Source organism: Symphalangus syndactylus, chromosome 15 (genome assembly GCF_028878055.3).
Source record: "Symphalangus syndactylus isolate Jambi chromosome 15, NHGRI_mSymSyn1-v2.1_pri, whole genome shotgun sequence".
NCBI classification, from domain to species: Eukaryota; Metazoa; Chordata; class Mammalia; order Primates; family Hylobatidae; genus Symphalangus; species Symphalangus syndactylus.
The window spans coordinates 20658799-20683817 of NC_072437.2; the positions used below are offsets into that span (position 1 = coordinate 20658799).

The 25019-nt window shown below is 43.7% G+C and overlaps 1 protein-coding gene across 5 annotated transcripts in view; it reads right to left on the reverse strand.

Moving 5' to 3' along the window:
• CLYBL (citramalyl-CoA lyase) overlaps positions 1–25019 on the reverse strand; it is a 291574-nt gene that overhangs the window by 221961 nt on the left and 44594 nt on the right. The window lies entirely within an intron of this gene.

Consider the following 25019-nt stretch of genomic DNA (forward strand, 5'->3'; position numbering starts at 1 on the left):
TATACTTTAAATAGGTGAACTGTATGAGATGTAAATTATATCTCAATAAAGCTGATATAGACACATAAAGTATATGCACATATAGGGTATAAGTATATAAGGTAGAAATAGTCACATCTGTAATGCAGTGGTCCTGGTCCCCTTTATGTGTGTGACAGTAGAAGATGCAGCGTCAACATTAAAGCCTGATGAGTGCTCCAAATACGGTTTTATTTAAATATTGTCTGCCCCTGAAGAGGAGGAATATTAGGAAAAATCCATTCCATGCTTCTACCAAATCTGCTCTCGTCAAGGTCACCCATGACCCCCATGTGGCTAAATCCAATAGCCCAATTTTTGTTTTTTTAAGAGACAGGGTCTGGTCTGGCTATGTTGCCCAGACTGGAATGCAGCAGCTATTCACAGGAATGATCATTGTTCTCTGCAGCCTCGAACTCCTGGGCTCATGCCATCCTTGCATCTGTCTCCTGAGTGGCTGGAATTATAGACAAGCACCATTGCATTCAGCTTTCAATAGTCGATTCTTGGCTTCCTAGTTATCTGATCCAGTGACAGCAGCATCTGGTGCAATCACCCCCTCCCAACTTGCTGTACTGTTTTCACTTGGTTCCCAGGACACACACTCCTTGGTAATCATCCTATCTTACTGCTTATGACTTCTCCATCTTCTTTGCTGGTTCCCCCCTCCACTTCTTCTTACGCATCCCTTAATGTTGGAGCATCCAACATTAAGACAGAAAATAGATTAGTGGTTGCCTTGGGCTGAGGTCTTCGTGGGGAAATGGGGTGTGATTGCTCAGTCAACTCTGGGTCCATTCCTAAGTGACTCCACCCAGACTTTAAATACCGTTTCTCTGCTAACAGCTCCCACAGGTACATCTCCAGACCCAGCCCCTCTCCCCCAAACTGCCTACTTCATACCTCCACTTAGAATTCTAGTAGCTATCAGCTGGGCATGGTGGCTCACGCCTGTAATCCCAGCACTTTGGGAGGCCGAGATGGGCGGATCACGAGGTCAGGAGTTCGAGACCAGCCTGGCCAATATGGTGAAACCCTGTCTCTATTAAAAATACAAAAATTAGCCAGGCATGGTGGCACGTCCCTGTAATCTCGGCTACTCAGGAGACTCAGGCAGGAGAATCGCTTGAACCCGTGAGGCAGAGGTTGCGGTGAGCCAAGATCGTGCCATTGCACTCCAGCTCAAAAAAAAAAAAAAAAAAAAGAATTCTAGTAGCTAAAAAAAAAAAAAAATTCTAGTAGCTATCTTAAATTCAACATGTCCGAAGCTGAACTCTTGACCTCCACCCCACCCCAGCAAAAGCATGCTCTATTTATTGCCAAACCCATCTTGAAAGCCACTCTTTCCCTCCAGTCACACAAACCAAAAATCTTGACAGTCATCCTCGACTCCTCTTTTATTTCCAACTGAGAAACACTCAACCCACCAGGAAATCTCATTGATTCTGCTTCAAAACATATCCCAGGTACATCTCACTCAGTTTGAGACACCATCAGTTCTCACCCGTCTCACAGCAACTATCTCCTGATGGGTCTCCCCACTTCAACCCTCGTCTCCTACAATGGTATTCTCAACATAACTTCTGGAGGGATCTGTTTAAAGACTCTGCAATGGCTCCTCATTCCACCTGGAGTAAAGCCAACATCCTTCCAGCGATCTGGCCTCTGGTTCCCCCTCTGGTCTCACCTCCATTGCTGTGGACCCCTCTCACTCCACACCAGCCCACAGCCCTCCTTGCTAACCATGGACACACAGGGCTGCTCTACCTAAACCATTCTTCCTCAAAATTATTCAAGGCTAAGTCCTTCCTCTCCTTCCAACTTTTGCTCAGATATTACCTTCTCAATGGGGCTTATCCTTACCCCCTATTTAAAATAGCATCCTGCCTCCCCTCATTTCCTTTGCCCCTGTTGCACCATTGTTTTTTTCTTTTGAGACAGAGTCTCGCTCTGTCACCCAAGCTAGAGTGCAGTGGTGCTATCTTGCCTTACTGCAACCTCTGCCTCCCAGGTTCAAGTGATTCTCCTGCCTCAGCCTTCTGAGTAGCTGGGATTACAGGTGTGCGCCACCATGCCCAGCTAATTTTTGTATTTTTAATAGAGACAGGGTTTCACCATGTTGGCCAGGCTTGTCTTGAACTCCTGACTTCAGGTGATCTGCCTACCTCAGCCTCTCAAAGTGCTGGGATTACAGGCTAAGTTACCATGCCTGGCCCCTGTTGCACCGTGACACTGGACACTTTCTAAAATTCTCCATGACCAACTTATTTCTCTCTGTTGTTGCTATCAGCCTGCTAAACTGTACGCTCTAGGGGGGGCAGATTTTGGTTCTGTTCATGGATGGATCTCCGCAGTGCCCTGAACATGGTGGCCCCTCAATACCCATTGGGCGCATGGATGAAGGACTGCTGAAGATCCCATGTGCCCTTCCCCTGCCAATATCTGGCTAATGGCAACTTTAAGGGTTAAGGGCATAAAATTTTGCCACACAGATTTTCAAACAAAATGAACAGTGGAGAAAAATGAGGTAAAATGTTATTGTTGCTGTTTAATATATATTTTTTGAGACAGGGTCTTGCTCTGTTGCCCAGGCTGGAGTGCGGTAGCACAATCACAGCTCACTACAGCCTCAACCTCCTGGGCTCAAGTGATCCTCACACCTCCCAAGAAGCTGGGACTATAGGCACACACCACCACACTTGGCTTTTTTTGTTTGTTTGTTTTGTAGAGATGGGGTTTCACCATGTTGCCCAGGCTGGTCTCCAACTCTTGGGCTCCAGCGATCCACTTGCTGAAGCCTCCCAAAGTGCTAGAATTATCAGTGTGAGCCACCACGTCCAGCCCTGTATAATATTTATTATAGCCCTGAAATACACTAGGTGACAGAGAAAAGAGACTCTCAATTCCATGTCTTGTGGATGTTTAGATACTTATAAGAAAAACTGATAGGCAGCTAGGCACAGTAGTGCATGCCTGTTGTCTCAGCTACTCTGGAGGCTGAGGTGGGAGGATCACTTGAGCCCAGGAGTTTGTGGTCGCAGTGAGCTATGACTGCAACACTGCACTCTGGCACTCCAGCCTGGGTAACAGAGTGGGACTCCGTCTCAAAAAAAAAAAAAAGAAATTCCCAAAGAAAAGATTCCAGGAGTCACCTAGTCACCTACAGTGTATTTATTCTTCCTTCAGAAGGGCTCTAACAAGAGGGACAACAGCTAATAACAATACAGCTCTGTATAAAGGAACTGTATCATCGACAAAAACACGTGAGACATACCCATCACTCAAGAATCACCCAGGAGGCCTGTAGTGCCTGCCTCAGAGGTGACACCCTAAAGGAGACAGTGAAGGGTGGAGTGAGGGCGAGGACGTGAGAAGGGGACTGTGTGCTTGGGAAGGACGTGCACAAGTTGGGGACGTGAGTCTAGGCACAAGGGCAGTCTCTCACACATCCCTTCTCACCTACCAGTTTGAGTCCCTGTCACCTACTAGGAGGACTTTTGTGGTAGCTTTTATTATTATTATTTTTTTTTTTTTGAGAAAGAGTCTTGCTCTGTCACCCAGGCTAGAGTACAGTGGTGTGATCTCGGCTCACTGCAACCTCTGCCTCTTAGGTTCAAGCGATTCTCCTGCCTCAGTCTTCCGAGTAGCTGGGATTACAGGCACGCACCATCATACCTGGCTAATTTTTGTATTTTCAGTAGAGATGAGGTTTCACCATTTTGGCCAGGCTGGTCTCAAACTCCTGACCTCAAGTGATCTGCCCACCTCAGCCTCCCAAAGTGCTGGGGTTACAGGTGTGAGCCACCGTGCCCAGCCTACAGCAGTTTTCTATTCTTAGCTTTTCTGTTTCAGTCTCTCCCTTGCCTTCACCAAGCACTTAAATCTATTTTGTCCATGGCTATAGATCAATCTCCTTAAAGTGCAATCATACCCTCCCCTGATCAAACACTTTCAGTAGCAACTCCCTGCTCAGTTCAAACTCTTTGGCCTGCAGTAGGGAACACAAACATTATACGAGAAAACAAAAAAACAAAACTTGACAGACTGTGATAAATGCCATGAAGGAAAGAAACAGGATGCTGTGAGAGAGAATCATGGCAGGGGGCTGAGGATAAGAGTCCTAAAATAGGATGGTAGGGAAGGCTTTAGGGCCTCAAGACGAGAAGGAGCCAGCTACAGAAAGAATCCGGCAGCAGAATCAGCTAGTGCAACAATCCTGAGGCAGGAACTAGCTCGCCGCATACCGCAGGCACTGAAAGGAGACCGGTGTGTCATAAGGGCAGCGGACAAGGGAGAGAGTGGCATAAGATGTTGCTGGAAAGGTCAGCAGGAGCCAGCAATGCAGGGCTTTTGTGGCCACAGTAAGGAGGAGGGATTGTATTCTAAGTTCAATGGGATGTTTTGAAAGATATGCAGGGAAGTGACATGATCTGATTCTCTGGCTTGCTGTATGAAGAACAGAAGAGGAGCAAGCATAAAGACCATGGAAAACACTGAGATGTTTCATGGCCCAGTATTCCCAATGAGCAGAGACCTCCCATGGGTGGAGGGTCGAGCTGAATGGCAGAAAAGGACCACGGAAGGTCTAGCTAAGATCAGGGGGTCAATTTTGCAATTAAATCGTATTTTTGTTGTTGCCGTTTTGGCCAAAAACAAATTGTAAAATTCAAAAAAGTCAGTAATCGAGGAAATTTTCACAAATACGAAATGTTAAAACATTCTTGTTTTTCATTTAGATAGCTGAAAGATGGGGAGAGCAGAGATTCCTAAATCCTAAAACAGGCCAGTAGATGCCTGTTTTTAGGGCACGTGTCTAGAAACTGCAGGTAAGTTTTGTTTCAGGAAACATAAACAAGTTATGTTTCAGGAAACTGCCGTGGGAAATTCCATGTAAGATAACTTGGATGGTGAAGAACTTCTTAAATTTAATTTTTACTTTTTTAGAGAACTACTTAAATTTAATTTCTACTTTGCTCAGGCTGGACCGCAGTGGCTATTCATAGACGCAATCATAGCTTACTATAGCCTCAAACTCCTGGGCTCAAGTGATCCTCCCACCTCAGCCTCCCAAGTAGCTGGGACTATAGGCATGCACCACTGCACCCAGCTCTTTTTTTTTTTTAAGATGGAGTTTTGCTTTGTCACTCAGGCTGGAGTGCAGTGGCACGATCTTAGCTCACTGCAACCTCTGCCTCCCAGGTTCAAGCAATTCTTATACCTCAGCCTCTTGAGTAGCTGGGACTATACAGGTGCATGCCACCATGCCTGGTTAATTTTCATATTTTTTTTTAATAGAGACGGGGTTTCACTATGTTGGCCAGGCTGGTCTCAAACACCTGACTTCAAATGATCTGCCTGCCTCGGCCTTCCAAAATGCTGGGATTACGGGTGTAAGCCATGGCGCCCAGCCTGCACCCAGCTCTTTAAAGTATCATTTATACACATGGAAATTTCTAACAGGCCCCTTGCTAAAACAATAGAATGAAAAAATATGCCTATAAAGAAACTTAACAGATTGAGTAAGCCCAAACTTGTCTTGCAGTTCTAGGAACCCTGTCACTAATCATGAGATATATGCTGTGTGGGGTGCAGAACACTGTTTCTATCTCAGTTGTGAGTAACAGCTCTTAAAAGCTAAAAATAGGGATCTTCATGGGGAGTGAATAAGAAAATGTACAATATCCATGCAATTGAAGGCAGGCTCTCAGTAAATTAAGAAATCTTTTCAGAGGTAAAGAAAATGAAGTAATGATTTGAAACTACCACCCAACTTTACATTTCCTATTTGGAAAGCTAAGGTTCTTTGGAATATCTAACTTTTTCAAGGCTTATGACACCCTCCCTCCTATCCCACCTCTCCCCTCTCTCCAATTCTTAGAAAAATGACTGCATAACGTGCTTGTGGAATTTTTGCAAATGGCTAGAGAAGGCTCTGGAAGGAAGAAAGGACAAGCTACATGTTCTTCACATGTCTCCATGTCCCTAATGCCTCACTCCCCATTCAAAGCTGAGGACCTGGCTGGGCACGGTGGCTCACACCTGTAATCCCAGCACTTTAGGAGGCTGAGGTGGGCAGATCATGAGGTTGAGAGATCAAGAGCATCCTGGCCAACATGGTAAAATCCCATCTATACTAAAAATACAAAAAAATTAGCTGGGCATGGTGGCACATGCCTGTAGTCCCAGCTACTTGGGAGGCTGCGCAGTAGAATCGCTTGAACCTGGGAGGCGGAGGTTGCAGTGAGCCGAGATCACGCCACTGCACTCCAGCCTGGTGACACAGTGAAACTCCATCTCAAAAAAAAAAAAAAAAAAAAGCTGAGGGCCTATAAAGGCACCCCTAGATCTGCCCACACTTCTTGGGGATCTGCCTCCTGCCTTCTCCTCCCAGAACCAGCTTGTCCTGCCCTGGAGCCCCTGGTGAATCTAGCTTCTGCACTCTTCACCTAGATTAACACCTTGATTCAATCATATCATGGCCTTGGAGTGTGGTTTTAACCCTTCATACTATTTTCTGGATTGGCTCCAGCACCTTGAACCTGGCCAGGTCACCCCCAGCTTGGCATCCCAGAAGCCAGGCAGGCTGGGGTTGCTGTGCCATTGTATCATCCTCATGCCCAAGGAGGGGATTTAGACATCAGCAGTGACGAGCGATAGTTCTCATTTTTCTTCTATCTACCAAAATACATTCATCTTGTTCAAATAGCCAACATTCCTTTTTTTTATTTTTATTTTTATTTTATTTTATTTTATTTTTTTGAGATGGAGTTTCGCTCTGTCACCCAGGCTGGAGTGCAGTGGCATAATCTCAGTTCACTGCAACCTCCACCTCCCAGGTTCAAGTGATTCTCCTGCCTCAGCCTCCTGAGTAGCTGGGATTCACAGGCAACCGCCATCTCACCCAGCTAATTTTTGTATTTTTATTAGAGATGGGGTTTCACCATGTTGGTCAGGCTGGTCTCGAACTCCTGGCCTCAGGTGATCCACCTGCCTTGGCCTCCCAGTGCTGGGATTACAGGCGTGAGCCACCATGCCTGGCCACCAGTGTTCTATTAAAGATACTTTTTTTTTAAGACAAGGGCTCACTCTGTTGCCCAGGCTGGAGTGCAGTGGCATGATCTTGGATCACTGCAACCTCTGCCTCCTGGGCTCAAACGATCCTCCCACCCCAGCCTCCCAAGTAGCTGGGACTACAGGCATGTGCCACCATGCATGGCTATTTTTTGTATTTTATGTAGAGACGGGGTTTCACCATGTTGCCCAGGCTGTTCTTGAACTCCTGACCTCAATGAATCCTCCCACCTCGGCCTCCTAAAGTGCTGGAATTACAGGTGTGAGCCACCATACTCAGCCTCCAATGTTCTATTGAAGATGAAGATTTATTTTTGCTCCTCATCTTTTCATACCTAATTACTTGGCAAGCATTAATAAAAAATGATGGGCAAACCTTTATTTCTCAGGTGACCAGAGAATTCTTCAAATGCATCTATCCTTTTGTTCCAAAACAGACCATTTGCCAACTGGAATAGTAGAAAGATTTTTGTTTCTAGAGGGAATCAGGTGAGTGCGAAATGAGTTGACTAGTAAAATTTAAGAGCGAATGTTTATTTTGACTATTAGAAATATCTGAATCAAAAAAGTAGATTTGTTTTTTAGATAATATCAAATGTATTCCATAACTTCATCAAAATAATTTTCAATGCATGCACCACAAGTTGCTTCCCTTAAAATGTTCAATTGTACTCTGTAAACACCCAAAACTACTAGGAAATTGAGGCCAGTTGACACATTCTCTCTCTGTCTTACTGATTACACAGAATCCTAAACCTGCCACAGAGTTAGATGCAGGTGGTCTCTCCACTCTTCTAGCAATTGTTTATTTCTTAAAAAAAAAAAAAAAAAAAAGCAAGATTCTTTAAGTAGGACTATACTGCAATCCTTTCCATAATGTCCCTATGTGTATGTGGGTGGGGAGGGGGAAACCATGGCTGTTGCATGCTTACAGCAGATTTATCATGAAAATGACAAGTTATGAGCTTGATGTTCTTCCACTCTGTTTACAGCATACGTGGCTCCATCCTCAAAGGATGGTTAGATGTGGCGTTTCTGTGGAGAAGTTGTTGTTATAAGTTCTCACCATGTTCTACTACAGCAGTGACTTCTGATGCTCCCCCCCAAGACCCCCAAAGCCCCACATCTTCCAAAAGAACCTCTCAACACAACTTGCTTCTCTGCTCACTTTTGGGTCTATGTGAAGGTCATAGATCCTTAATTTAGGAAGAAAACCTCTCTAAAGCAGACCTCTAACGTGTCTTCAGTGTGTAGACACTCAGGTGGGCACAAGACATTTGGACCTGTGTTCTATGCAGGGTGAGAGGCATCCACTGCTTTCCACAAGACCCCCAAGTACAGGCAGCATCACGTGATCCCCAGAAAAACTAGCACAGAGCAGCCCAAATACCACCAGGAACATCTTTAAAGACAGCATGGCATTTTTACTTTTGTTAACATAGGTGGGTTTGTCCATCTCTGGTGGCTTTTTGGGACAGTAGAAATTTTCACATTAATACTGTAAATTCTGTACCATATTTTGACACCTGCTACATCTGATTCAAATGCGGGAAAAAATACCATGTGTGCATAATGAAAAATCATTCATTTTTCCCTTTCTTATCCCAGCAGGAATAGAAAGCAATTCCAAGCCACTCTGCAAATGTATCCAAGGTTAGAGACTCGGGAGCTGGCTAACAACTTACATCCCAAATGACTGAAGCATTTCAGTAGGCTGACTGGCTCGAAATAACAATTTAAGAAAGGGGGGGAAAAACCTATAGGGAAAAAAACCCCATGAGATTTGTGAGAGTTGTGGTGAAGAACAGGTTTTTTCCAGAGCCATCCCAGAGGCTTATCACATTGGAGCCCATCTTGAGCACACCCACCGAGTCATCCCCATGCAGTGAGGGTCAGGCTGCCTAAAGCCACTCAGGTGTGGTCACAGTCAGCACTTGGCCCCTTATTGAGATCTAAGCTTCTTGGCAGGGGCTGTACTGTGTCTCGGCGATGTCAGTGTTCACCCCCACCTCCCTGCACCAGGCCCTCCCCATCCATCCCCTCTTCCCTTAACCCCCGTCACTACCACTCTTCACACGTGCTTCTGGGCCTTGTTGCCTCAAAAATATCCCAAAGCCCAAGGACCACCAGCCCTTCTTCCCCAGGTTCCTTCTAGCAAGTAGTCCTGTGTCCAAGAGGCCTCATCATTCTTCTTACTCTCCCTCAGCTCCTCCAAGTGAAACCCTCAGTAAAGCCCTCCCCAGACATATCTTGGAAAAGATTAATCTCTCAGATTAACTGAATGAGCTCAAATATAAAAATATTTTTAAAAAACAGTAGGGTCGTTAAAGAGTGACAGATTTAAGCGCCATCTGGGCTCGCTGGTCAGGGTGGCGCGAATTCCATCAAACGGCTGAACGGTGCACGATCTGAGAATCCCATCTGTTTTATCTAACATGAATCAGTCCAACAGTTTGACCATTTTGATGTTAGAGTTGTTTAAAGAAAACCATGGACATATAATACCTCCTCTAAACTTCTAGAATGCAAAATGTATATTTGATTATCACAAAGACAGAAATTAAGCTCGATTCGATTCTCAGAGCATCTCCAGTGAAATTCCAAATAGACTGCTTTTCATGAAATGATTATTTCCCCAGAGGAGTTTTGGGTTTTTTTTTTAACCTTTGGGACCATATGTGGAGACTTTTCTTAGGGTTACTGTGTAAAAGTTTAATAATTTTTTTCACTAAAAACTATATTCATAAGATTTTGGACCTTGTAAAATAGGAAAATTTGTTTTCTTTATATTAATTCTTCCTCCTCTGCTGCTGCCTCAACCAAAGTATTATGAAAATAATATGAAACTATTATGAAAAATATTCAAGAATATCACTTAGACAATTTTAATTATTAAGAAACATGTATTTCTTTTTTTTGTTTTTGTTTTTTTTTTTTTAGCAAGTACGGTCTTTTCCCAGTTTTTATAAATTGCTTTTAACCTTTAGCACTTTGGACTGCTTCCCTGTCTTGCTGTGCTATACTAATTCTTAGAAACACTAATAAGATTTTCCTGTGCCCAATAATACAGTTCTGTTTCTGAATGTCGGCAGTGAATTGCCTCAAAACAAATACTTATGCCGTTTAATCTTTAACAAGTGGGAGAAAAAATTATTTTTAAATAAAAATATATATAACAAATATATTTTTAAACATATTTTGGCCATTTTGGGATTTTTAGAAGAAAAAAATCATATTTTAACCAAACCACTTTTTAATTGAAAAACATTCTTCTGCTATAATATTGTGATTATAATTTGTCTTAAAAATTAAAAGGAAAGTGTTATTTTCCTATTTTATTATTATGCTATAATTATGGGGCATATTATGGTATTTTATAAACATGAAAACTAAGCAATCATAAAAACAAGATTAATCTAATTGTGTACTAAAAAAAGAATTGCACATTATCAGATGATTTTATTCTCCTGGTTTTTTTGGTCATATTTTATAGATATCATGTGGAATCAAAACAGCCTCTTCGTTCCAAATTTGTGTTGTGTTTTCTAGCCATTTTACATACCAAATCTATTTCTTAAAATGATTTTCTGACAATACAAAGCTGGCACTATGTGGCATGTTATGAATGTGTGCATTTAGTGTTTCTTCACCTACAAAACCAGGATAATAATATCTTCCTGCAGAACTCATTCAAAGATTGTATGTAATAGTGTTTATAAAAGTACATGGAAATTATAAAGTACTATGCAAAGGTATCTTTAGTAATCATAATAGCAATTTAATATTTTTATAGAGCAAAAACTACTGAAAAAATAAAACATCCATTCTCCAAATCTCCCTTGTGATTAAATAGAGAAGCATGTTTATATGAATTATTTCTAAAGCAGCATTTTGCAACTGGCTTGAAAGTATTTGCTTCAGGGAATTACAAAGATTCTAAAGAAAAATTGTCTCTACATTTCACAAATTGGAAAATGTAAAAGCAAACAAATTGTCAGAAATTTTTTTTTTTGTAACCTTTATTTTCCTAAAAGTTGCTGTAGCCAGTTCAGAATACTAGGAAAAGAGGAAAACTTTTGTCCAAGGGGATCGGTCCCAGAGCCGAAGAGACATCAAGCTCAACATCTATGACCACTGATTTATCTTGGTAAATGTCAGTGGTCAAGAGTTATAATCCATTTAAGTCACAGACTAAAGCAAATGCTGGAACCACTGACTTTTTCTCTTTTTCCTTTAAGTTTATAAAATAATCATAAAAAGAGAGAAAGAACTCTTGGAAGATAAATGCTATTTACAAAGTTCTTAAGGAGAAACATTGTACTGATTATTAAAGTTTCATTAAATTTGCAGTTTTATCTCCGTCTGCATCACCTGAAACAAAATAAATGGTTCTAGCATATGGCTCCTGGTCTACTTTCCCCTCTTTCCCTTTGGTAGCCAGGCCCGTATAAGCTCCGGAGAGCAGGAGTAAAACATGGTCCCTAGGGGCCCAGATTTACTGAGGATGCAGCCGCTCAGGTTGTAGGTTGTCCCTGTGAGATGCCAGCTGGCTTCCGCACAAAGGTGACAAGCTCTCTTTGTTTGTTGCTAATCCCTTTGGTTTTCTTAGTGTCCCCAAGTCATGCAGACACATACTGGACACTTTCATCAGGTAGACACACAGTATTGATGCTTGGTCTGGACAGGCAGGCAGCATGGTGCCCACAAACCGAGGCATGTCCCCAACTCCACAGCCTGGAGTGCTCATTCAGCGGGCACACCAAAAGAGGGCTTGGTGACACTTTCTGATAAGATGGTTCTGCTGACCAGCAGTGGAATGTGAGGGCACACTAGACATGGGATGGGGATGGGCAGCAATGGGCGCTGTGGGTAAAGGTACCAAGCAGTTACTGTTCAGGGAGAACTACTGCAGAGACATTCTTCCTCAGCCACGTAAAGTGGCCCTATTCAAGCAGCACAACTCAAGGATGCCAACTGGAAAACATTATTTATACCCACGCATGGGGCTAGTATCAAACGGCGCCCTGTTTGCTCCAGTTTCAGACACTGTTCAATCAATGGATGCCTATCTTTAGGGTTTATTCAGTAGAAGAAAGTATTCCCCTCGGGGTTTACCTGAGCAGCTCACCATGAGTTAAGAGAAGTGCTGAGTTTATGCTGCTCCATTTTCATCACAGCATATTCCTTGGCAAATCATCATATTTCAAAGCCACAATTAATTAACTGCATCTCATTCCCCGTATTTGGATACATTTGAGTAATTTTATTTAACCTTGGTTTGAAGAACATATTTAGTGTCCTGCATCTAGCCTGAGATGTTTGTTCTTTGTACCAGCAGTGACCATCTTGGACCTCAGCAATGTTTGAAGTCCTTGAACAGTGGCCGGTTGCAAAGTAAATATAAGCAACAAACCACATTACAAGTGAGAAGAATGCTGATAAGGGAACAAGGAAAGTTCTCAAGCAATCTGAAAAATACTTAATTCTTAACAATGTCTCATTATCCCTTACCAAAACTGCTGTAATGCTCAGTGAGAATGGGTAACTATTTTACAAATATGCCATACTTTATAAATTATTAAATTGGACAGTGGCAAAGGAAAAACGGTATCCATTTGTCAGGCTATCCCATAAATCTGTACTTCAAAATGTGACAATTTGTCAAATTTGTTACTAGTAATACTAATGAAAAAAATAAGGGTTCCTCTAAAAATATTTGTTTCTGACTCACTATAATTATTGCCTGACCAAAAAAAAAAAAAAAAAAAAAAAAAGTTTTAAAGACTTGGAATACACAAATCTATTTTTTAAAGCATAAATTCAACAAAATAGAACCAATACTCTAACATCGGTAACTAATCTGATTCTCTATGAAAGAAACTACAGGAAACAGATACTAGAAGAGATTTAGAATCTATTTTTGCTCAAGGGAATCAATGAAATTCTACTCCTTTAAAAAATTATTAATAGCTTGTGTCAGATTTTTAAAAAATAATTCTGAGTGTTAACATCTACTCAAGTTACTCAAATTCACGCAGCACAATTAAATCTGTGCTGAGAGGGATCTTAAATCCAAAACTTTTAAAACTTCTGGGGCTTTTACTAAAAGCATCACAAAGTAAACGACAACCAAAGTAAACCTCTTTAAAGGGACAAAATAGCAAGGAAAGGTCAGGGAGCCAAGGGGGTCAACAAAGTCCTTCTTCCAATTTGGGGTCATTCTTCCCTCCAGCACTGATTGGTCTCCCAATAAATTCCACATTAGCTCCTCCCTTCAGCTGCGGCAGAAACACTTGAACTGCCTTCTCTCTCCACAAAAGTTTAGTTTGCTGATTGGGCCTGAAACAAAGGGATGACAGCAGGGGCACAATTTATAAGGGGGCAGGGGAGGCTGACAGGCTATTGTGCTCTGGAGGCATCCACAAGCTGTTAATTCTATTTTAACATCGTTAATAAGACTGTTAACACATCAGACTTTGTTTAGAGACCTTGAAAACATCAACAATCAAGTGACCCACCTGAAATAAAATAGCAACCACTTTGGAAGCATGAAAATCATACTTTAAAAAAAGTCCTTAAAACGGAAAGACTAAAGAAAGGAAAAAGGAAATCTATTTCCGTAACAAAGGCCCCAAATTCTTATGTTTAACATACTTGGAGCATCCTTATTATTACTCTGATTATATCATCTTCAACCTATGGGTTTTCAAAATAAAAGTTATATTAAAATGGAATCACTTCCATGTGCATATGCAAAAAGGGATAAAAAAATAAATATACAGGTTTAAAAAGACATTTAGAGTGAATAACTCGTCTGACAGAGTAACAACAGTTAATTTTGCAATAGAATAGAAAAATGTTTTGATCTCAGTCTTTCAAGAAGTAGGAAAACAATCTATTACAAAAAAGAAGCTGTTTGATTGTACCCTCATGTCTAACTAAAAAAACTAGAGTAACTACAGTAGGAGTAAAAAGTTCTAATTCATGGCTTAAGGGAATTACAATTTTCTGGAAATTCTTCCACTTTTTTTTCTCTTTTACTTTGCTTTGCTTTAGGGATTAAGACTATTCAAAGTAAAGAGTATTATGCTTAAAATTAAGGAGACCAAATAACTTGGTAATCAACATTCAACAATCAATATTGTTAAAGAAGAAATTATTTCGTTTGAATTCTTCGGTGTAAATGTATGTTTTGTCAAAAAATTTTTTCAATTAATATAGCCTATTTTTTATGGGATGGTCTACTAAAATCATTAAAATTGACGCTTAACTATTTTTTTCATTTAAAGTGAAAAACCCAAAATATATTGCAAGAAATTTGTAGCAACATTTTTTAAAAACAATTTTTTTGGACACTGTATCTGAAATCTAACGATGGAAAAAATCCGAAGCATTCTAGATGTGACTTAAAGTACTGATTTTTGAACACACTGCAATACACATTTCTACATGTTAATTTTAAATATCCTTGCCTGTGATTTAAAGAAACAATTATTCAAAACTCTTACAAGTACTGGTAAGGAAAATTTTAAAACCATGAGAAATTACAATAGAAGCAAATTATGTAGACAGGATACATAGCTTTTTAGAACAGAGCAAAGAATTCTAGGGAATATTTAAATATTTTGAGTCCTTTGAGTGTGGCTGTTTGTTGGTGGCCATTGGTGGGTTAGAATTGGGGGAGTTAGTGAATGAAAGACTAGAGAGACTATTCGTAAACACAGACGTTAATATGAGAACACAGGAGTATAAACTTAATGGGTAGATGTGGAGGCAACTCTAAATGCATCCCTGCATTGAACACAATACAGAGATTGTGTTCTCAACAGGTCAAAGGACCAATGAGCAAACGCTGGTACAAGGCTTGGGGACTTGGGGCAACACAGTCCGTGAAAGCATCAATCACCACACGTTTTTAAAAGTGGAAACCGAGGCAGTTACCCTGAAGGATGATCGACGAAGGAATAATATTTGGCTACCACTGTTCAATTGCCTTTCCTAAACACAATGCTGTGCTTGTTTCTCCGGCTTCCTGCAATCTTTCATGTTTTAGATACACACATTTCAATCCAAGTATTTCAGTTGCCATAACAACTTCATAAATTTGTTCTCAGATGTCCTTTTTAATCACATCATTTAAAACAAGCTGGATGTGTCGCTGGAATGCCTCAATTTATTCCATTCGCACCTAGCTCCTAAGGAGTCTGGTATTTGTTTCTTTTTCCCTAAGAAGCTCAAACACCTGAAAATAACATCGCTATCTCCTCTCTGCCTCCACAGGCAAGGGAAGTTTTTTTAAAAAATGCGTGTGTGGCCTTATTATTAAGTTTTTTTAAATCCAGGTGATATTATGCCCAGAAATCGCCCCCTGGTTCACAGAAGAGAGACTGCTAACGCCACCCAGGTCTGTACAGCAGGCCTCTGCCCAGAGAATGCTGCTTTATTTCCACATATCAATTATTTATGCCGCCAAACAGGTTTTTGATAGAATCCTAGTGGTTTTAATTGGCTTCTGGTGACTATTACTATATAATACCTTTAAAATATCATCTACCTTATGATGGGAAAACAAAACTATGCCAATATGTAAGTTTCAACAGCATGCATTAATTTTTAAACTACTCCCGGATGTTTTAGGATTTCATGCCAATAAAGAATAGGGCATAGTATTCCTGGCATCATTAAATAAATGACTTTTGCCAACATCAACAAGCAAACAATAGAAAACAGGACTCCACCAACAAATGAAAAGGGGGTGTCAAAAAATTCAAGCCTGGCTTTTTGCATATGTAGTGAAACTGAAGGCACTTCCCCAGCAAGTATTGAAATGCACAGATAAGAACACAAAAGGCCTTGAAGTGGTTTGAAGGGTCGCAATTTGCTATTAAACACAGCAGATGGAAACCTGTGAAAGTCCACTTAACTGAACTTTTGAATGCTCCTGTGTAAAATCAAGAGTCATGCACGTTACGGCAATCAATGATTCTACAGTTTTATTTTTTTAATTAATTGCACTCTCGGTTAGAGGAGAAATACACACACACACACATATATATATACATATATATGTATACACACACATAGCTTAGAGGATGAGTTAGAAGAGGAATACTAATCCCCTCCCTGTCGGAAATTAAAATGCAAGGGTGAATAGCATGCAACTAAGTACCAGCAAAGAGTAAATATTGGTTATGTTTAGGAAAGAGAATAAAAACAGATGTGATATAAAGTTAGACCTTTCACTTCAAAAAATACTAAGCAACTAGTTCTTTGCCACTGGGGGAAAAATCTCTTTTAATTATGTAAAAAGTGAAGAGACGGTAGTAGGATTCTTTACCTTTGAATACTGAATTAGGAAACAGCAGCATCAAAGGCAGGCTTGATCTGTTTTGCCTGAAAAATTAATAGGCTTTACAAGTCCTTTGCAATGGAGTCTAGAACTGCATAAAAAAAGAGGCTCTGGTGACACCAACAGTCCCAGGAACAAAATGCAGCTGTGGAGGCGGGTTGGGGGTTGGGAGAGGGTTTTTGTTGTTTGGTTTTGGGGGATTTTTTTTTTACTTTTCTTTAATCAAAATGGATGAACCCGGCTGCCGAAACTCCGCAGAGGACCTGCTCTGCCCGAGGCTTCCTCCCCACCCCATCCCCTTGTTCCTGTCCACACCCTGCCCCGCTGCCTGTGGCCGAGGCCTGTCGCCGGGCTGGAGGGCCTGGCCACCCCAACTCTGCGGTTTCAAAACGCAGAGAGTTGAAAGGAGGGGAGGCCGGCGTGGGGGAGAGGGACACCGGAGGAAAGGCCTCAGTCAGAGTACCCGGCAGCCTCGGGGTTTCGCGCTGGTTCCCTCCCGGTCCCTCCTGGAAGTGGGAGGCGGACCCCACGCTTTGCAGCGGAAACTTTCTGGGAGCCTGTAAGACTCGTCACCCGGTCCGCGCTCTCTCCAGCAGTGGGAGGAGCGCTGAAGGTGGCAATTACTATCAACAAACCTAAAATTCTTTCTCTTGAGAGCCCCCACACTATTCACCCCGAGTGGGCCTGCGGATGAAGCTGCTGGTGCCAAACAGGGTAGGAGTGGGCGCCACGGCCGTCCCCTGCCGGTGGCCCCTTATGAAACTGGGCCGGTTGCTCTGCAGAGCGCACGCAGGCGGCCTCCTGCTCGCACATCGAACTGGCATCCTCGTCTTTTGTCCATGACGTCCCTGTGCCCCACTCCTGCAGCCGAGAGGGGCCGGGGCACCAGCGGGCAGGGAGGGCTGAGCGCCCCGCCAGGTCAATAGCAGGAAACCCCGAAGGCAGGGCGAGGAGGGCACGGGCTTGGGTTCTACCCCGGACTGCGAGGAAACATGGAGACTCGGGGTGAGCAGCTCCTAAGGAAGCCGACTTGGCTTCCGTTCCTGGGAAAAGCGGATCAAGAAAGTCGTGAAGACCACTATTTACAGATGAGCCACAGCAGAGCTGCTTAATTCACTCAATAACAAACCTTAATTGCTCAAAACAAAGCAGCTAAGTCTCTTTAGAGTGCTTCAAAGGCCCTTCACGTTGTAACTTGCAGTATAAAATGTATGCAGTATTTCCAAAAAAGAAAAAAAATTCAGAATCAAGGATAAAGTTAGAACTTTACCTTCATCTTCTTTTAAAGAGTTTAATTTTTTCCCCATCTCCCCCTCCAATTAGGTCAAAATTTAGATGATGTTATGATCTAACTACAATCTGTTTATTTTACTGCCTTTTTAAAAGAAAAGACATTTGTGCCTTAATCCTAAGAAGCCCCAAATCTGAATTTAAAAGAATAACATTACCGGACAATTACATGGAAAGTCAAGAAAGATTTTTGAAAGAACTATCACAAGACAATATTTATATAGAATTCAAGCATTAGCGGTGAGCCTGACACAGCAAAACCATTGTATTTTCCACTAGTTTTGTTTTGCTCTATACAGCTGTGTTTTCACAGATGCAAAGCCATGTGTCTCCACCAAAAGGTTTAGCCCTCCCTTCAGATGTGAATGCGGATCAAAGGTTCAAACGCAGAAATACAAGATCCTTTTCCCTTTGGAACATGTTTTTATTTTTCTGCAGTGGCTGCAAACCAGAATTTCCATCTGTTGTCCTTCTGCAGTATACAGGTTAACCCTAACAGTGGGGCTCGGAGCACTGTTATCTCAGCTAAGAAGTGCACAGATGAAGCACGTCTGCATGTACCATCAGAGCAGCTCCCCAAGATGTCCACGCAGCTAAGACAGAATTGAACCAGGCAGGAGCAGAATCCATTTTAGTTGACATACAGAAATTAATTTTCATTTCTGTGCAACATCAGAATGGGTGAATTTAAGATGGGGTTTTGCTTTTACACCACATGCACCTTGGTAAAGATAACAACATCAACCATGATTTCCTGTCTGTCCCTCCTCCTTCCTAGAGCCAGCAGTATGCAATAAGACATTTTGCATTTGAATCTCAGCTTGCTGAAAATTCTCTAACAACAGAAAATGATTTGATAAAACAACTCATTAATTTTAAATATCTTACAACCCATAATTTTGAATGGAAATTAAAAAAACATTTGTTACCTATTATCCTTTTAATAACATCCTCTCAATTTCCATTTCTTTATCAAACATACTCTCAGAGTAACTGAAGAGAGAAACCGGTTTCTCTATTACCTACTCTAAACATAGATTTACTGCCATGTAAACATTGGCTTAGGAGAACAGTAAAAATGCGGCAATGCAGCTAACAAGGTGGGAGGCTTTGAAGGTATTTCTGCCAAATTTTTAAGGTCACTAAACGTTAACAGAAAAATGAACTAGAGAGGAACATATATATATACCTATCTGTAGAAGATCAAGAGAGGTTAGAGGGACAAATGGCGGGATGACAGATACAAAGCTTTGGCTAGTTCGTCGGAAGATTTTACAGAAGCCCAAAGTGGAAAGTGCCATGGACCCGACTGAACACCAATGTGTGAGTGCCATCTAGTGGTCTGCCTAGAACTGCACCCTGGTCTACTCCCTGACAAACACGCCACCCTAAGGTCTGGGGGTTCTCCACCCCATTTCTCCACCGCATCCTGGGTCACTCTAGCACTCCCAACCCTTCTATCCAATTACTGTACCTTTTCTGCTCTAATTACAAAATAAACTAAAAAACCAAGAAGCCTCAGAAAACAAAGCAAGAAGAGTGATAATCTCAAAGGTGGGGGTGGGTCTGGCAAAAAGAAAGTGGCCTCACAGGTCTCCCCGCGAGACTGTCACAGAGCTGCGCAGGGAGGCTTAAAGGGGCTGGCTCCAAGACAATAAGGAATTGTCTTGACCGCACCTGCGAACCAGACTAAATGAAAAGAGCGCCCTGCCGCCTACACATGCCCTCTCTGCCCTCAGTATGTTAACCTTTCTGGGGGGAAATAATTAGCTCGATGACTGGGCAATGGTTCACTCATCAATATCTCTTCCTAGGTGATCTGTAAAGAGTCAAGTCCAATGTGACGTAGGTGGAGCTAGTGTTTGTGATGTCAGGCCATCCCTGCCATCTGACTCACAGGCACCCAGACAGGGCCACGTCGTCAGCTGACACCAGGTCCCACAAGCAAGGCCCACACAGCTTCCCAGGCTTCAAATACTTGCTCTGATTGTCAGCTTCATGGCAGATCAAGCCACCAACGTGTTATTTAGTGGGATGAAAGAGGACGCCACCCCAGGCTCTGCCAAGCACACCCCCTAGTAGTGCCCCTCCAGCCACCAAAGTGGCAACACAGCCTGGGAGAAAGGCCAGAGCCCACTGACTTGCATTTGTGTCCCAGCAACTAGAGGTTGCTGAGCTGTCTTCATTCCACAAGTCACACCTTTGCATGTGGGCACGTGAAAGAGCATACATCATCTTGCCAGTAACGAAATGCAACACCAGGCCAGGCGCGGTGGCTCATGCCTATAATCCTAGCACTTTGGGAGGCCGAGGCAGACGGATGACCTGAGGTGAGGAGTTCAAGACCAGCCTGGCCAACATGGTAAAACCCCATCTCTGCTAAAAATACAAAAATTAGCCGGTCATTACAGGCAGATGCCTGTAATCCCAGCTACTTGGGAGGTTGTGGCAGGAGAATCACTTGAACCTGGGAAGCAGAGGCTGCAGTGAGCCGACATCACGCCACTGCACTCCACCCTGGATGACAGAGCAAGACTCCATCTAAAAAAAAAAAAAAAAAAAGAAAGAAATGCAACACCATAGTGCTGGGCCATCACTCCCGTGGGTTCTTAGGCCTGGTGGGGAAGGGGGTTCTTCTGACAGATCAGCCACTGCACAGAAAGAATGGACTTCGGAGCGTGACCTCAGCTCACTGCAACCTCCGCCTCCCAGGTTCAAGCAATTCTCCTGCCTCAGCCTCCCTAGTAGCTGGGACTACAGGCGCCCACCACCATGCCCAGCTAATTTTTTGTATTTTTAGTAAAGACAGGGTTTCACCATGTTAGCCAGGATGGTCTAGGTCTCCTAACCTCGTGATCAACCCGCCTCAACCTCCCAGAGTGTTGGGATTACAGGCGTGAGCCACGGCGCCCGGCCTGACATTTTAGTTTTGTTAAAATGCTACTTAATCTAACGACTGTGACTTACCTTTCATCTGGCACATCACTGGCTTTGAGGTTGGAGGCTATGAGCTTTGCCCACCTTCATTTTCACCCAATACCCTGTACACAACAATCAAGTAATATATAGATGATGTGATTGCTTTGGAGACCTTGATAGTGAGTGAAACTACGGTGAAACGGAAGCAGCATAATATGGTGGGAAAGAGAAGACTTGGGAGAAGAAGATTTGGGTTGGAGCAGCCCACTCTACTGCGCTGGGGCTTGGGACAAGGGTACGGAGGAGGACACAAGTCCCAGCCAGCCCCTCCTCTTTGCCCCATATGTGTGTGACATGCCAGCCTGCACATCCAAGCTCCTGGCCTCACTCCCCACTGCCAGCCCAGCCTCAGCTACCCCTCAGGTCTGGGGTGCAAATGCTGCTACTCCACTCTCTAGGACGGACCCAGGGAGAGGTCCATGGATGCCCGCTAATGAAAACATTTCCCAGCCTCTCCTGCATCTGAGTGTATTCATGGATCAAAGTTCTGGTTGATGGGATGTGGTCAGGGTGAGCAGAAATACAGTGTCCCCATAAAGGAAGGCATGAGTCCCCCTACCCCACATGGTGGGGGCAGACCAAGCAGCCGCCTTGGGGAAGATGTGTGCCATGTGCTGAGGTTGGCAGAACCATAGCTAAAGGAGCCTGAGACCTCACTGAGCCATCGTTATCAGCCCTGCACCACCCACCTGTGTTTCAAGTGAGGGGGGAAGAAATTATCCTTGATAAAGTCACTGTATTTGGAGATCTTTTGGCCATAACACCCGAACCTGTATCCTCACTTATATCCTAGTTATGGATGAGTTGAATGAAAATGGGCATGTCCAGCCCATCACACCCAGCATATCACCCTTGAATCAATTGAAATTTGAGCAGGAGAAGGAACAAGTGAACCAAAACCACACTGTCGGCATCTGGGAGATCTGGACCATTATGAGACTCAAAAGTGGAGGAGAAGGTTAATAACTGGCAAGAATGAAGAAAAAAAGAAAAAGCTAGAGAACAAACGAGAAGCCAGGAAAAGGAGAAGAAAGTCCCAGTAGCTTCTCATGTGGTGTTTCTGAATTTCCAAACAGATGCACGTAATTAAGTAGGTTTATTTAAACATGAAAGATGATTCTTTCTTTGGATCATAATAAGGCTGGTGAATAGGCACCATGATCTTTGGATGAGTAGAGGGAGGCAGAGACCCCTGCCAGGAGTTACAGGTGAGTTGCTAGGAATGGAGGTCTGGAACCTAAGTGTCCTAAGTGCTCCCCCTTAAATACAGGACTTTTTTTTTTCTTTTTGGCCGGTCCTCCTTGTCCCCAGGCTAACAGCCTCATGACACAGATTCCTTAGCAGCGGCCTGCTACTTATTCCTGGTCTTTAAAAAATAGTATATCCATCATGATACTCCCATTCTGAAACATCCACAGGTGCTCCTAGTGCTTACAAAACAACATCTGATCTTCGCCTAGAATTCAAGGCTGTCTACAACTGGACCCAAACACCCAACCTCACTCTCCACCGCTCCCCTCTACCAACCTTGCCCTTCAGATTGGCTTGTCTTTTCCCAACACACGGTACACATTCCTGCCTCCCATGATTTTCCTCAGATAGCCCCACCTCCCCCAGGGCCATGCCCTGCTACCACACACGTGCAAAGCCCACCTGTCGTCATGGGAGTGTTATTTACTGCTACCAGCTCATCTGCTTTTAGGGTGTGTCTCCCCAGCTTATGACTGCAACTTTTCCCAACTTTGTGTCAGTCATACAAGGTGGCCAGCACAGCCCTTCCACTTGGGAGAAGGGTATCCCTTATTTTGATATGATTGATTCTTAAGAAGCAATAAGCTTCAGTAGCATCCTCACCTCTGACACCCAGGCGAGAGCCTGCCTGTTATGTGGAGGCCTCTGAGTGGCTTCTTCCTGAGTATGGAGGTGAAAGAGGCCACAACACCACTTGCGATTTGGGTAGCACTGCTGGAACACTCGGGACCCTTTCGCACCTCATCCATCCATGGCTACTCTGGATCCTGCACTCACAGGTCCTACTTTTGGCAAATCAATGCTGGCTAGCAGGGGCTATAGTATTATCCCTTCCCAGGATATCTGCTTTTTATTTTATCTTTTTAATTGAGACAGGGTCTCACTATATTGCCCAGGCTGGTCTCAAACTCCTGAGTGCAAGTGATCCACCCGCTTCAGCCTCCCAAGGTGCTGGGATTACAGGTGTGAGCCGTGTCTGGCCAATATCTGTATTTTAATGGACAACTTCCCTTCTTGCTCAGAACACTTGGCAAATCACACCAGACAGGCCATTTGGGGCACTGGAGCACTAGAAATGGAAGGTTTAGTCCTGTGGTGAACAGTCACTGGCTGTTGACTATCCCAAGACACACTTCACCTCCTGAGGAACTTGCCTCATCCTACCCACAGCTTACAGTGTGCTGGGATTATCATCAAGGAGCCCAGCTCTCCCAGAGCCAAAGGGTGGGCCCTATGAGCCCAGTTGGACACTCCCTCCCCGGAGCCTGCATCCTGAGCAGAGTTACAGACTGAACACCCTGGCAGCACACTGTTCTCGTGGCTGAGCAGGGACACAATGGAGAAGCATTCATGCTGGCATGCCTACAGTTGCCTTCCACCGACGGTGTGAATGTGTCCATATCCTTCCAGGAAACCCCCCTCTTGCCAAAGCCAGATGTGGTGTCTGTTGCTTACAACCAAGAATCTTTTTTTTTTCCCCTGGAGATGGAGTCTTGCTTTGTCGCCCAGGCTGGAATGCAATGGCATGATCTCGGCTCACTGCAACCTCTGCCTCCCGAGTTCAAGCAATTCTCCTGCCTCAGCCTCCCAAGTAGCTGGGATTACAGGCACGCACCACCAGGCCTGGCTAATTTTTTTGTATTTTTAGTAGAGACGGGGTTTCACCATGTTGGCCAGGCTTGTCTCAAACTCCTGACCTCGTGATCCACCCACCTCTCCCTCCCAAAGTGCTGGGATTACAGGCGTGAGCCACTGTGCCTGGCCATGACCAAGAATCTTAACTGATGGAAAGCCACAACCCAGAATTCCATTCCACTCAAAAAATATTTATTCAATTCTTTTTTGAGATGGAGTCTCGCTCTGTCAACCAGGCTGGAGTGCAGTGGCGTGATCTTGGCTCACTACAACCTCTGTCTCCCGGGTTCAAGCGATTCTCCCACCTCAGCCTCCCAAGTTGCTAGGATTATAGGCATGCACCACTATGCCCAGCTAATTTTTGTATTTTTAGCAGAGATGGGGTTTCGCCATGTTGGCCAGGCTAGTCTAGAACTCCTGACGTCAGGCCCCTAGCCTTGACTTCCCCAAGTGCTGGGATTATAGGCGTGAGCCACCGCACCTGGCCTATTTATTCAATTCTTGTCATATGCTTGGCACCAAGACAGATGCTGGGCCTGCATTCAGGTACCAGCAGTAGCACTATGACCTAGGTGGTTAGATCTAACATGGGAGACAGCACAGGGTACAAAGAGCAGAGATCACATTGGGCAAAGCTACTGGAAGGCATAGGAAGGGTGTCTGCTGGCCCACGGCAGTGTGGGTGACTGCTAAGTCATCAGAAGAGGAGGGGATATTTGGTCAGCAAGATCTCAAGGAAGATGAGAGGCGGGCTCTGCAGGGAGAAGCAGCAGCATGAGCCATGGCAGAGACAGAAAGGAGCTGGAGTATCTCATCACCCTGAGAATTTTAACGTGATTGGAAGGTCAGAGACATGGGGTGGGAAGATGATTCTGGGAAGGTAATCTTGGGTTAGGGTGTAAAGAACACCGTAAGGTCTTCATTCCTCAGTGTTGAGACTGACTGCTGCTTGTGGAGAGGAGAGCAATGATGTCTGTGTTCAGAAAGCTACTTCTGGAAGATGGACAGGAGAGAGGAGAGACCCAGGAAAAGACCCACAATGGCCGGGAGCCATGTTGAGATGCACAGAATCCAAGGGTCTGGTGGAGTCAAGAATGATTCCAAGGATTTCAGCTACAAGACGAGGAAAGGTGGTGCTAGAGTTCATGGAGGCAGCCTCCAGCACCCTCCAGCAGCCTCTGTGCCGACCTTACTCTCCAGAAGAGCACAAGTACCTTGGCCAAATCAAAACTCATGTTGCTGCCAATGAGAATTTGGCAACAGTTTCTGTCACCGTGGGCAAGGAGGGGAAAGTAGATGGGCAACTGAGGTTTCTAACACTCATTTCTTCCCCTCTTGAAAACTTCTTTTTCTGTGACAGGGTCTCATTCTGTCACCCAGGCTGGAGTACAGTGGGACAACCATGGTTCACCGTAGCCTTAAATTC